Genomic DNA, 11,275 nt, shown 5'->3' on the forward strand with positions numbered 1-11,275 from the left:
TGAAACCATATGGTATCTGTCTTTCTCTGTATGGCTTATTTCACTTAGCATTACACTCTCCAGTTCCATCCACGTTGCTACAAAAGGCCATATTTCATTTTTTCTCATTGCCACATAGTATTCCATTGTGTATATAAACCACAATTTCTTTATCCATTCATCAGTTGATGGACATTTAGGCTCTTTCCATAATTTGGCTATTGTTGAGAGTGCTGCTATGAACATTGGGGTACAAGTGCCCCTATGCATCAGTACTCCTGTATCCCTTGGATAAATTCCTAGCAGTGCTATTGCTGGGTCATAGGGTAGGTCTATTTTTAATTTTCTGAGGAACCTCCACACTGCTTTCCAGAGCGGCTGCACCAATTTGCATTCCCACCAACAGTGCAAGAGGGTTCCCGTTTCTCCACATCCTCTCCAGCATCTATAGTCTCCTGATTTGTTCATTTTGGCCACTCTGACTGGCGTGAGGTGATACCTGAGTGTGGTTTTGATTTGTATTTCCCTGATAAGGAGCGACGTTGAACATCTTTTCATGTGCCTGTTGGCCATCTGGATGTCTTCTTTAGAGAAGTGTCTATTCATGTTTTCTGCCCATTTCTTCACTGGGTTATTTGTTTTTCGGGTGTGGAGTTTGGTGAGCTCTTTATAGATTTTAGATACTAGCCCTTTGTCCGATATGTCATTTGCAAATATCTTTTCCCATTCCGTTGGTTGCCTTTTAGTTTTGTTGGTTGTTTCCTTTGCTGTGCAGAAGCTTTTTATCTTCATAAGGTCCCAGTAATTCACTTTTGCTTTTAATTCCCTTGCCTTTGGGGATGTGTCGAGTAAGAGATTGCTACGGCTGAGGTCAGAGAGGTCTTTTCCTGCTTTCTCCTCTAAGGTTTTGATGGTTTCCTGTCTCACATTTAGGTCCTTTATCCATTTTGAGTTTATTTTTGTGAATGGTGTGAGAAAGTGGTCTAGTTTCAACCTTCTGCATGTTGCTGTCCAGTTCTCCCAGCACCATTTGTTAAAGAGGCTGTCTTTTTTTCCATTGGATGTTCTTTCCTGCTTTGTCAAAGATGAGTTGGCCATACATTTGTGGGTCTAGTTCTGGGGTTTCTATTCTATTCCATTGGTCTGTGTGTCTGTTTTTGTGCCAATACCATGCTGTCTTGATGATGACAGCTTTGTAGTAGAGGCTAAAGTCTGGGATTGTGATGCCTCCTGCTTTGGTCTTCTTCTTCAAAATTCCTTTGGCTATTCGGGGCCTTTTGTGGTTCCATATGAATTTTAGGATTGCTTGTTCTAATTTCGAGAAGAATGCTGGTGCAATTTTGATTGGGATTGCATTGAATGTGTAGATAGCTTTGGGTAGTATTGACATTTTGACAATATTTATTTTTCCAATCCATGAGCAGGGAATGTCTTTCCATTTCTTTAAGTCTTCTTCAATTACCTTCATAAGCTTTCTATAGTTTTCAGCATACAGATCCTTTACATCTTTGGTTAGATTTATTCCTAGGTATTTTATGCTTCTTGGTGCAATTGTGAATGGGATCATTTTCTTTATTTGTCTTTCTGTTGCTTCATTGTTAGTGTATAAGAATGCAACTGATTTCTGGACATTGATTTTGTATCCTGCAACTTTGCTGAATTCATGTATCAGTTCTAGCAGACTTTTGGTGGAGTCTATCGGATTTTCCATGTATAATATCATGTCATCTGCAAAAAGCGAAAGCTTGACTTCATCTTTGCCAATTTGGATGCCTTTGATTTCCTTTTGTTGTCTGATTGCTGATGCTAGAACTTCCAGCACTATGTTAAACAACAGCGGTGAGAGTGGGCATCCCTGTCGTGTTCCTGATCTCAGGGAAAAAGCTCTCAGTTTTTCCCCGTTGAGGATGATGTTAGCTGTGGGCTTTTCATAAATGGCTTTTATGATCTTTAAGTATGTTCCTTCTATCCCGACTTTCTCAAGGGTTTTTATTAAGAAAGGGTGCTGGATTTTGTCAAAGGCCTTTTCTGCATCGATTGACAGGATCATATGGTTCTTCTCTTTTTTTTTTGTTAATGTGATGGATCACGTTGATTGATTTGCGAATGTTGAACCAGCCCTGCATCCCAGGAATGAATCCCACTTGATCATGGTGAATAATTCTTTTTATATGCTGTTGAATTCGATTTGCTAGTATCTTATTGAGAATTTTTGCATCCATATTCATCAGGGATATTGGCCTGTAGTTCTCTTTTTTTACTGGGTCTCTGTCTGGTTTAGGAATCAAAGTAATACTGGCTTCATAGAATGAGTCTGGAAGTTTTCCTTCCCTTTCTATTTCTTGGAATAGCTTGAGAAGGATAGGTATTATCTCTGCTTTAAATGTCTGGTAGAACTCCCCTGGGAAGCCATCTGGTCCTGGACTCTTATTTGTTGGGAGATTTTTGATAACCGATTCAATTTCTTCGCTGGTTATGGGTCTGTTCAAGCTTTCTATTTCCTCCTGATTGAGTTTTGGAAGAGTGTGGGTGTTCAGGAATGTGTCCATTTCTTCCAGGTTGTCCAATTTGTTGGCATATAATTTTTCATAGTATTCCCTGATAATTGTTTGTATCTCTGAGGGATTGGTTGTAATCATTCCATTTTCATTCATGATTTTATCTATTTGGGTCATTTCCCTTTTCTTTTTGAGAAGCCTGGCTAGAGGTTTGTCAATTTTGTTTATTTTTTCAAAAAACCAACTCTTGGTTTCGTTGATCTGCTCTACAGTTTTTTTAGATTCTATATTGTTTATTTCTGCTCTGATCTTTATTATTTCTCTTCTTCTGCTGGGTTTAGGCTGCCTTTGCTGTTCTGCTTCTATTTCCTTTAGGTGTGCTGTTAGATTTTGTATTTGGGATTTTTCTTGTTTCTTGAGATAGGCCTGGATTGCAATGTATTTTCCTCTCAGGACTGCCTTCGCTGCGTCCCAAAGCGTTTGGATTGTTGTATTTTCATTTTCGTTTGTTTCCATATATTTTTTGATTTCTTCTCTAATTGCCTGGTTGACCCACTCATTCGTTAGTAGGGTGTTCTTTAACCTCCACGCTTTTGGAGGTTTTCCAGACTTTTTCCTGTGGTTGATTTCAAGCTTCATAGCATTGTGGTCTGAAAGTATGCATGGTATAAATTCAATTCTTGTAAACTTATGAAGGGCTGTTTTGTGACCCAGTATATGATCTATCTTGGAGAATGTTCCATGTGCACTCGAGAAGAAAGTATATTCTGTTGCTTTGGGATGCAGAGTTCTAAATATATCTGTCAAGTCCATCTGATCCAGTGTCTCATTCAGGGCCCTTGTTTCTTTATTGACTGTGTGTCTAGATGATCTATCCATTTCTGTAAGTGGGGTGTTAAAGTCCCCAGCAATTACCACATTCTTATCAATAAGGTTGCTTCTGTTTATGAGTAATTGTTTTATATACTTGGGGGCTCCGGTATTCGGCGCATAGACATTTATAATTGTTAGCTCTTCCTGATGGATAGACCCTGTAACTATTATATAATGTCCTTCTTCAACTCTTGTTACAGCCTTTAATTTAAAGTCTAGTTTGTCTGATATAAGTATGGCTACTCCAGCTTTCTTTTGGCTTCCAGTAGCATGATAAATAGTTCTCCATCCCCTCACTCTGAATCTAAAGGTGTCCTCAGGTCTAAAATGAGTCTCTTGTAGACAGCAAATAGATGGGTCTTGTTTTTTTATCCATTCTGATACCCTATGTCTTTTGGTTGGCGCATTTAATCCATTTACATTCAGTGTTATTATAGAAAGATACGGGTTTAGAGTCATTGTGATGTCTGTATGTTTTATGCTTGTAGTGATGTCTCTGGTACTTTGTCTCACAGGGTCCCCCTTAGGATCTCTTGTAGGACTGGTTTAGTGGTGACAAATTCCTTCAGTTTTTGTTTGTTTGGGAAGACCTTTATCTCTCCTTCTATTCTAAATGACAGACTTGCTGGATAAAGGATTCTCGGCTGCATATTTTTGCTGTCTAGCACCCTGAAAATCTCGTGCCAATTCTTTCTGGCCTGCCAAGTTTCAAAAGAGAGATCAGTCACGAGTCTTATAGGTCTCCCTTTATATGTGAGGGCACGTTTACCCCTTGCTGCTTTCAGAATTTTCTCTTTATCCTTGTATTTTGCCAGTTTCACTATGATATGTCGTGCAGAAGATCGATTCAAGTTACGTCTGAAGGGAGTTCTCTGTGCCTCTTGGATTTCAATGCCTTTTTCCTTCCCCAGTTCAGGGAAGTTCTCAGCTATGATTTCTTCAAGTACCCCTTCAGCACCTTTCCCTCTCTCTTCCTCCTCTGGAATACCAATTATGCATATATTATTTCTTTTTAGTGTATCACTTAGTTCTCTAATTTTCCCCTCATACTCCTGGATTTTTTTATCTCTCTTTTTCTCAGCTTCCTCTTTTTCCATAACTTTATCTTCTAGTTCACCTATTCTCTCCTCTGCCTCTTCCATCCGAGCTGTGGTGGTTTGCATTTTGTTTTGCATTTCATTTAAAGCGTTTTTTCAGCTCCTCGTGACTGTTCCTTAGTCCCTTGATCTCTGTAGCAAGAGATTCTCTGCTGTCCTGTATACTGTTTTCCAGCCCAGCGATTAATTTTATGACTATTATTCTAAATTCACTTTCTGTTATATTATTTAAATCCTTTTTGATCAGCTCATTAGCTGTTGTTATTTCCTGGAGATTCTTCTGAGGGGAATTCTTCCGCTTGGTCATTTTGGATAGTCCCTGGTGTGGTGAGGACCTGCAGGGCACTTCCCCTGTGCTGTGGTGTATAACTGGAGTTGGTGGGCGGGGCCGCAGTCAGTCCTGATGTCTGCCCCCAGCCCACCGCTGGGGCCACAGTCAGACTGGTGTGTGCCTTCTCTTCCCCTCTCCTAGGGGCGGGATTCACTGTGGGGTGGCGTGGCCCGTCTGGGCTACTTGCACACTGCCAGGCTTGTGATGCTGGGGATCTGGCGTATTAGCTGGGGTGGGAAGGCAAGGTGCACTGCGGCAGGGGGGGCAGGCTTAGCTCGCTTCTCCTTAGGTGATCCACTTCAGGAGGGGCCCTGTGGCAGCCGGAGGGAGTCAGATCCGCTGCCGGAGGTTTGGCTCCGCAGAAGCACAGAGTTGGGTGTTTGCGCGGAGCGAGCAATTTCCCTGGCCGGAACCGGTTCCCTTTGGGATTTTGGCTGGGGGATGGGCGGGGGAGATGGCGCTGGCGAGCGCCTTTGTTCCCCGCCAAACTGCGCTCTGTTGTCCGGGGGCTCCGCAGCTCACCCTCCCTTTGTCCTCCAGCCTTCCCGCTTTCCGAGCAGAGCTGTTAATTTATGACCTCCCAGACGCTAAGTCGCGCTTGCTGTCGGAACACAGTCCGTCAGGCCCCTCCGCTTTTGCCAGCCGGACTCGGGGGCTCTGCTTGGCCGGCGAGCCGCCCCTCCGCCCCGGCTCCCTCCCGCCAGTCCGTGGAGCGCGCACCGCCTCGCCGCCCTTCCTACCCTCTTCCGTGGGCCTCTCGTCGGCACTTGGGTCCGGTGACTCCGTTCTGCTAATCCTCTGGCGGTTTTCTGGGTTATTTAGGCAGGTGTAGGTGGAATCTAAGTGATCAGCAGGACGCGCGGTGAGCCCAGCGTCCTCCTACGCCGCCATCTTCCTGCGCCTCTAAAAAAAAACTTTTTTTAATGTTTACTTATTACTGAGAGACAGAGCGTGAGCAGGGGAGGGGCAGAGAGAGGGAGACACAGAATCCAAAGCAGGCCCCAGGCTCCAATTTGCCAGCACAGAGCCTGACGTGGGGCTCGAACTCACAAACCACGAGCTCATGACCTGAGCTGAAGTCAGACGCTTAACCGACTGAGCCACCCAGGCGCCCCTCATGTCCAGCTATTTTAGATGTGTTTTTGCCCCCAATTCATCATCTTTAAAAATTGTTCAAAAATAGATAATGGGATTATAAGTACAAATAAAGAGAATGTTAAAACAGAGGATGCTTAGAATAATGTGTCAGTTATTCAGCATCTTTTAAGTACTATTCACGAATTTCAGAAGACAGCAAAATTAGTATTAGGAAGTGTCAATGGACAGCCAATTTTAATGTATTAGAATAATGAAAACAGTATTTGATAACCCACGATCACTTCCATGTTTTTCCAAAATACCATATCATCCTTAAAATATTCTCCGATCTCCAATTATTTTTAAACTAACTTTTAATCTATAATAGCCAACTGTTATTGATTAAATTGCCAGAAATGGCACTGATACCATACTTTAAAAACTTCAAGCTACCTTTGCAAGTTATTTTAATACCCATATTTGTTGTCAGAAATCAGAGGCTTCAAAAGGGAAAATAACTCATCTAGAATAATAGAGTTAGAAAGGGAAGAGATGGGATTGTTCCATCTTTAATGTCCTATTAGAGCATTAAGACTCTGATTCTGGTGAGTTAAAGCAGCTTAGTTTTTAGACGCAGACATGGCTTATACAGAATTCTGGCTGCAGATTAGGAAATTGAAGTCAGAGAGGCCGTTCAAGTATAGATTCAGGCTCTTACTTCCAAGTCCAGGTTGGTCCTAAACATGAACTAATATGTTAATCATTTTCACTTATTTTTTTGTTCAACATAATGGTCATAGTAATAATTATCATTATTGATAGAGTGTACTATTTTCCAGACATGGACAAAGTGTGTTAAATTCATTATCTCCTCAACGATTTTATGGGGCCAATACTATCTATTCTTACTACAATTTATAGATGAAGATTCAGAGGCATCATATAACTCTTATAAAGTTTGCAAATAACTTTCCTAATAAGTGATAGAGAAGACATACACTTACATATTTCTGAAAAGTAAGCTTTTAAAATATTTTCGTGTGGGGGCACCTGGGCGGCTCAGTTGGTTAAGTGTCCGACTTCGGTTCAGGTCATGATCTCGCGGTTTGTGAGTTCAAGCCCTGCATTGGGCTCTGTGCTGACGGCTCAGAGCCTGGAGCCTGCTTCAGATTCTGTGTCTGCCCCTCTCCTTCTTGTGCTCTCTCTCTGTCTCTCAATAAGAAATAAATGTTAAAAAAAATTTAAAAAATAAAATCTTTTTGTGTGTATGACTGCAAATTATATATTCAATCATATCCCATGACACCTAGAATAACATTCATATGCAACCAAAACATCAGATTAATAGTAATGTGATTTTGAGAATATAAAATAAGAAATATGAGTGAGACTTTCCTGTTTATGAATTTGAGCATTATGCCATATCATGCAGTTGAGAAAACAGTTCTGCACAAAGACCCACTGTACTGACTATCAATCCATCATTAGCCCTTATGCCCATGGAGAGGAACAATCTGTGATTGGAGGTGCAGGAACTTAAAATAGATCAAGATTTTGATGTTTTATCAGAGCATTCAATGCAAAAGCACCTACATAATATGATATAGCTTTTAGATAGACCAGATTTATATCCCAGGTCCTTAGCAAAAAAAGACAAAAAATTACTGACTTCTATAAATAACATGATACTGTTACTATACTTCCAGAATATGCCTTCAGAAAACAAAAACAAAACAAAAAAAAAACTATTATTTAGTGTCATAAAAGCTAGTCCAATATCAATATCATACCAAAATCGCTGATTTGAGCCAAAACTCTTCACATTCAAGCAGATATGACAAAGCAACAGTCATCCAAAGATCAGTTTATATACGTTATTTTTTCCCTTATTCTATGGCTAACGTGTGATAGATTGTCTCATTCAGGACTATTCAAAGCCAAACATTCTTCTGGAGTAATAGTAACAATTATTGCAGCAGAAGCAGATGACTAGTATGTCAGGGCACAACTCTTCCAGTCAAAGGCAGTTTCACCAAGTCTGAGCAAAGTTGTATTTGCCTCTTTTGACAAACATTGAATCTGCCCATCAACATTGCTGCAGCTCTGAGAAGAGGTCATGCTTTCCTCCAGCAACCAGGATTTTAAGTCTTAAATATTTACGACAACATGTCCTCTTCCTCTGGTATCCAAAGCAAATATGTTATTTCAATTTTATAAGCAATCCAAAAATCTGGTTTTTAGAAATTTGTAAACAACGTCAGCATTGATTTTTTTTGTTGTTGTTGTCTCTCTTTTTTAAGACCCGAGGAAACAATCAATATTGGTCAGTATTACAAATGTATTCCTCTAGGTTTTCTAAAGTCAAGCTAGATCCACTGAAAGTTCCAAACATGCAGATGATGAAGTCTAAATCTGTGCCTTTGCAGGAAATGTTTCATTTTTTACCACACTAGTAAATCCCATTTATAATTTATGTATATGGCATAAGAGCTGATGAATAAGGAGGTGCCTGGGTGGCTCAGTTGGTTAAGCGTCCGACTTCAGCTCAGGTCATGATCTCACAGTTCATGGGTTCGAGCCCTGCATTGGGCTCTGTACCAACAGCTAGGAGCCAGGAGTCTGCTTTGGATTCTGTGTCTCCTCTCTCTCTGCCCCTCCCTTGCTCATGCTCTCTCAAAAATAAATAAATCTTAATTTTTTTTTTTTTAAATGAGAGAGATGATGAATAAGAACAAGCATTCTGTTTTAGCAGATTTTTTTTTAGAATAAACACATGAATGGGTAATGGTACTGCAAATATTGAAAGTAAGTTATAGAAAAAAAACATGGTATTTATCACATTAATATAGTTTAAAATAAGACTTTAAAATGAAGCTCACCAAGGAAATTAAGCTCATCATGTCATCATTAACTACTGAAGCTTGCTGTGGATTGTAACGATTATATATCTCTAACCTAATTTTTAAAACATACTTTATTAATAGAATATATATATATATATATATATATATATATATAGTACTAGTGCAGGAGAACTTTGGTTCTAGGGCAATAGCATCAGCAGAGAGGGTGAGGGGTGACAGATAAAGGTCCAATTCTGACTCTGGCTTGGTTGTGAAAGAGAAGCCACAATGAAAGTCAAGAAAGCATTGGATTGGGTTAGGAAAAATGGGATCAGAATAAAACATTTGGACAAAATCTCTCAGTTAGCATTTCCTGAAGGATGTCCTATACAAGCTTAGCCCTCAGTATGCTTCAGGAGAAAAAAGAAATAGTCAATGACTAAACAAACTCGGCAATTTTTATCTTCTCAAATTTACAAAGTATTTTAGCATACTCAATGTTTTGCTATGTCATAAAGAAACATCTCAACATTATCTAACCCAGTATCTCCATAACATGTTTGCGTAAGATTTATTTTTAGTGCTGCAAGTTTAAAAACATAGACCTAGGGTTCCAAGAAATAGAATTCAGAAAATCTGTAAAAAACAAACAAACAAACAAAACAAAACAGTATAAGAATAGGCTCCTGGTAGATTAGAGGGAGTGTGTGAACAATGCTTTTTGTGTTCCTTTAGGAGTAGAATATTAGCTAAAATAAGAGACTAGTGGCATAGCACCTGTCTAGAAGGATCTTAACAGTAATCACAGCATAAGATGAAGGGCTAGATGAAATGAAGGCTATGAAAGTAAACACAAATGATCAACCTTATAGACATTCCAGAGAGGCAATCGACAACTCTTAATTCAAGAGTTTATGTAATAGTTCTAGAAAGTCTGAAACATGGTAACCTTCCTTAATAAGCTATCTTTCAGTGGGAGGGATAGCAAACAATAGATGTGAAAAACTGCAAGCAACATAAGAGGTTTCAACATTGAGCATTAAATCTTGAGAGCACTAATGGTAAATCAAGTAGATAATCAACAAGAATAGCAAAAATAAAACTTGTCAGGTGGTAGGTCTTATGCCTTAAATAATTTGCCAAGAACAAGGATAGCAGTGCTAGCAAAGAGAAGAATGAGAACTTGGTGACAGAAGGGAAGAAAAATTCCAGTATTTCCAATGATTCCAAGACTTAAGCCTTAGAAAAAGAAAATTAGAACTTTCGCTAACAATGAGCAAGATGGGGTGCTGGTCCACAGGGGCCACACCAATAAATGTCATATCCATACGTCAATCCTCAAATGAATCGAACACAATATTACCATCTCTTTTAAGTGCACCGCTTCCTAATAGGGTAACAGTAGAGTATAATCATTACAACAACAACAACAAAACTCATATACAAGGCACTCATGGCCTCCTGAAAGTGAGTTATTAACGGACTCCGAGGTATGGGAAAAGGATTGCCATTTCTCATCGAAATGATGCCTGTGTTGTTTTTCTAAAGTCAATATGCCAGATTGCCCAAAAGGAAAAAAGGAATTCCTAACAAGTAGAAAAATGCGTGTGTGACATAGATGTAGATTGCATGTTATATCCATATTTTTGTGGTTTTGTTTTGCTGGAACATAAAGAGTTGATATGAGGGAAAGAGAACGGAACAGAAAACAAAGCTGGAGAAGTTGGGATGGGTCAGATTATGAAGGGTCTCATATACAGTGAAGTTCATTTTATAAGCTGTAATAAAGAAGCCAAGGGTCTTAAGTAAAGGGAATTATATGATCACATTTTTTTTTGTAGAAGAATCACTTGAACAGCCACTTGGAGACAATGATGGGAGACAAAACAAGGAACAAGTAAGAGCACTGAGGAAGTTGTAAAAGTCCACACAAAATAATATGGGTCCAAACATAGGTAGAGTCTTGGAAAACAAGGGGCCAGAGAATATAAGAGATATCTTCGAAGCAAAATTCCCAGGACTGGTGACAATTTAGATGTCAAGGAATGAATAATGGAACATGATAGGATGAGGATGGCAGAACCAAGCATGTGGATAACCAAAAACATAGGAACAACGGGGTAGTTATTTTGTGTATTTTGTTTAATCTATTTCAGTTCAGTGGCTGAAATGGGAATGTAAGTTATGGCTAGGCAGTTTCGAGGAATAACTCTCTTATTAATATCCTGAACTATTCTTTGTTCTTCTGCTTTATCTCCTTGATAACATTCCAACCCTGAGTGAAGCCAACTTCCTGCTTTCTCCAAAACTGAGTGAACAGATTAATTACTTAACAATAGCTTAAGTGACATTTATAATAGATTGGCCCTTTGAAAGCACAACAATCTTACTATCTTGGCTCCTGTTTTCCATGATTATTTCATACGTTGTCCACTCTTGCAATCTCACTTCCTACTCACTCTCAACCAATGAGAAAATGGAAGCCAAAAAAAAAAAAAAAAAAAGAAAAAAAGAAAAGAAAAAAAAAAAAGAAAATGGAAACTATCAGAATGGAAATTCCTCAAGTTTTATTCAACA

This window comes from Lynx canadensis, chromosome B1 (genome assembly GCF_007474595.2).
Source record: "Lynx canadensis isolate LIC74 chromosome B1, mLynCan4.pri.v2, whole genome shotgun sequence".
NCBI lineage: Eukaryota > Metazoa > Chordata > Mammalia > Carnivora > Felidae > Lynx > Lynx canadensis.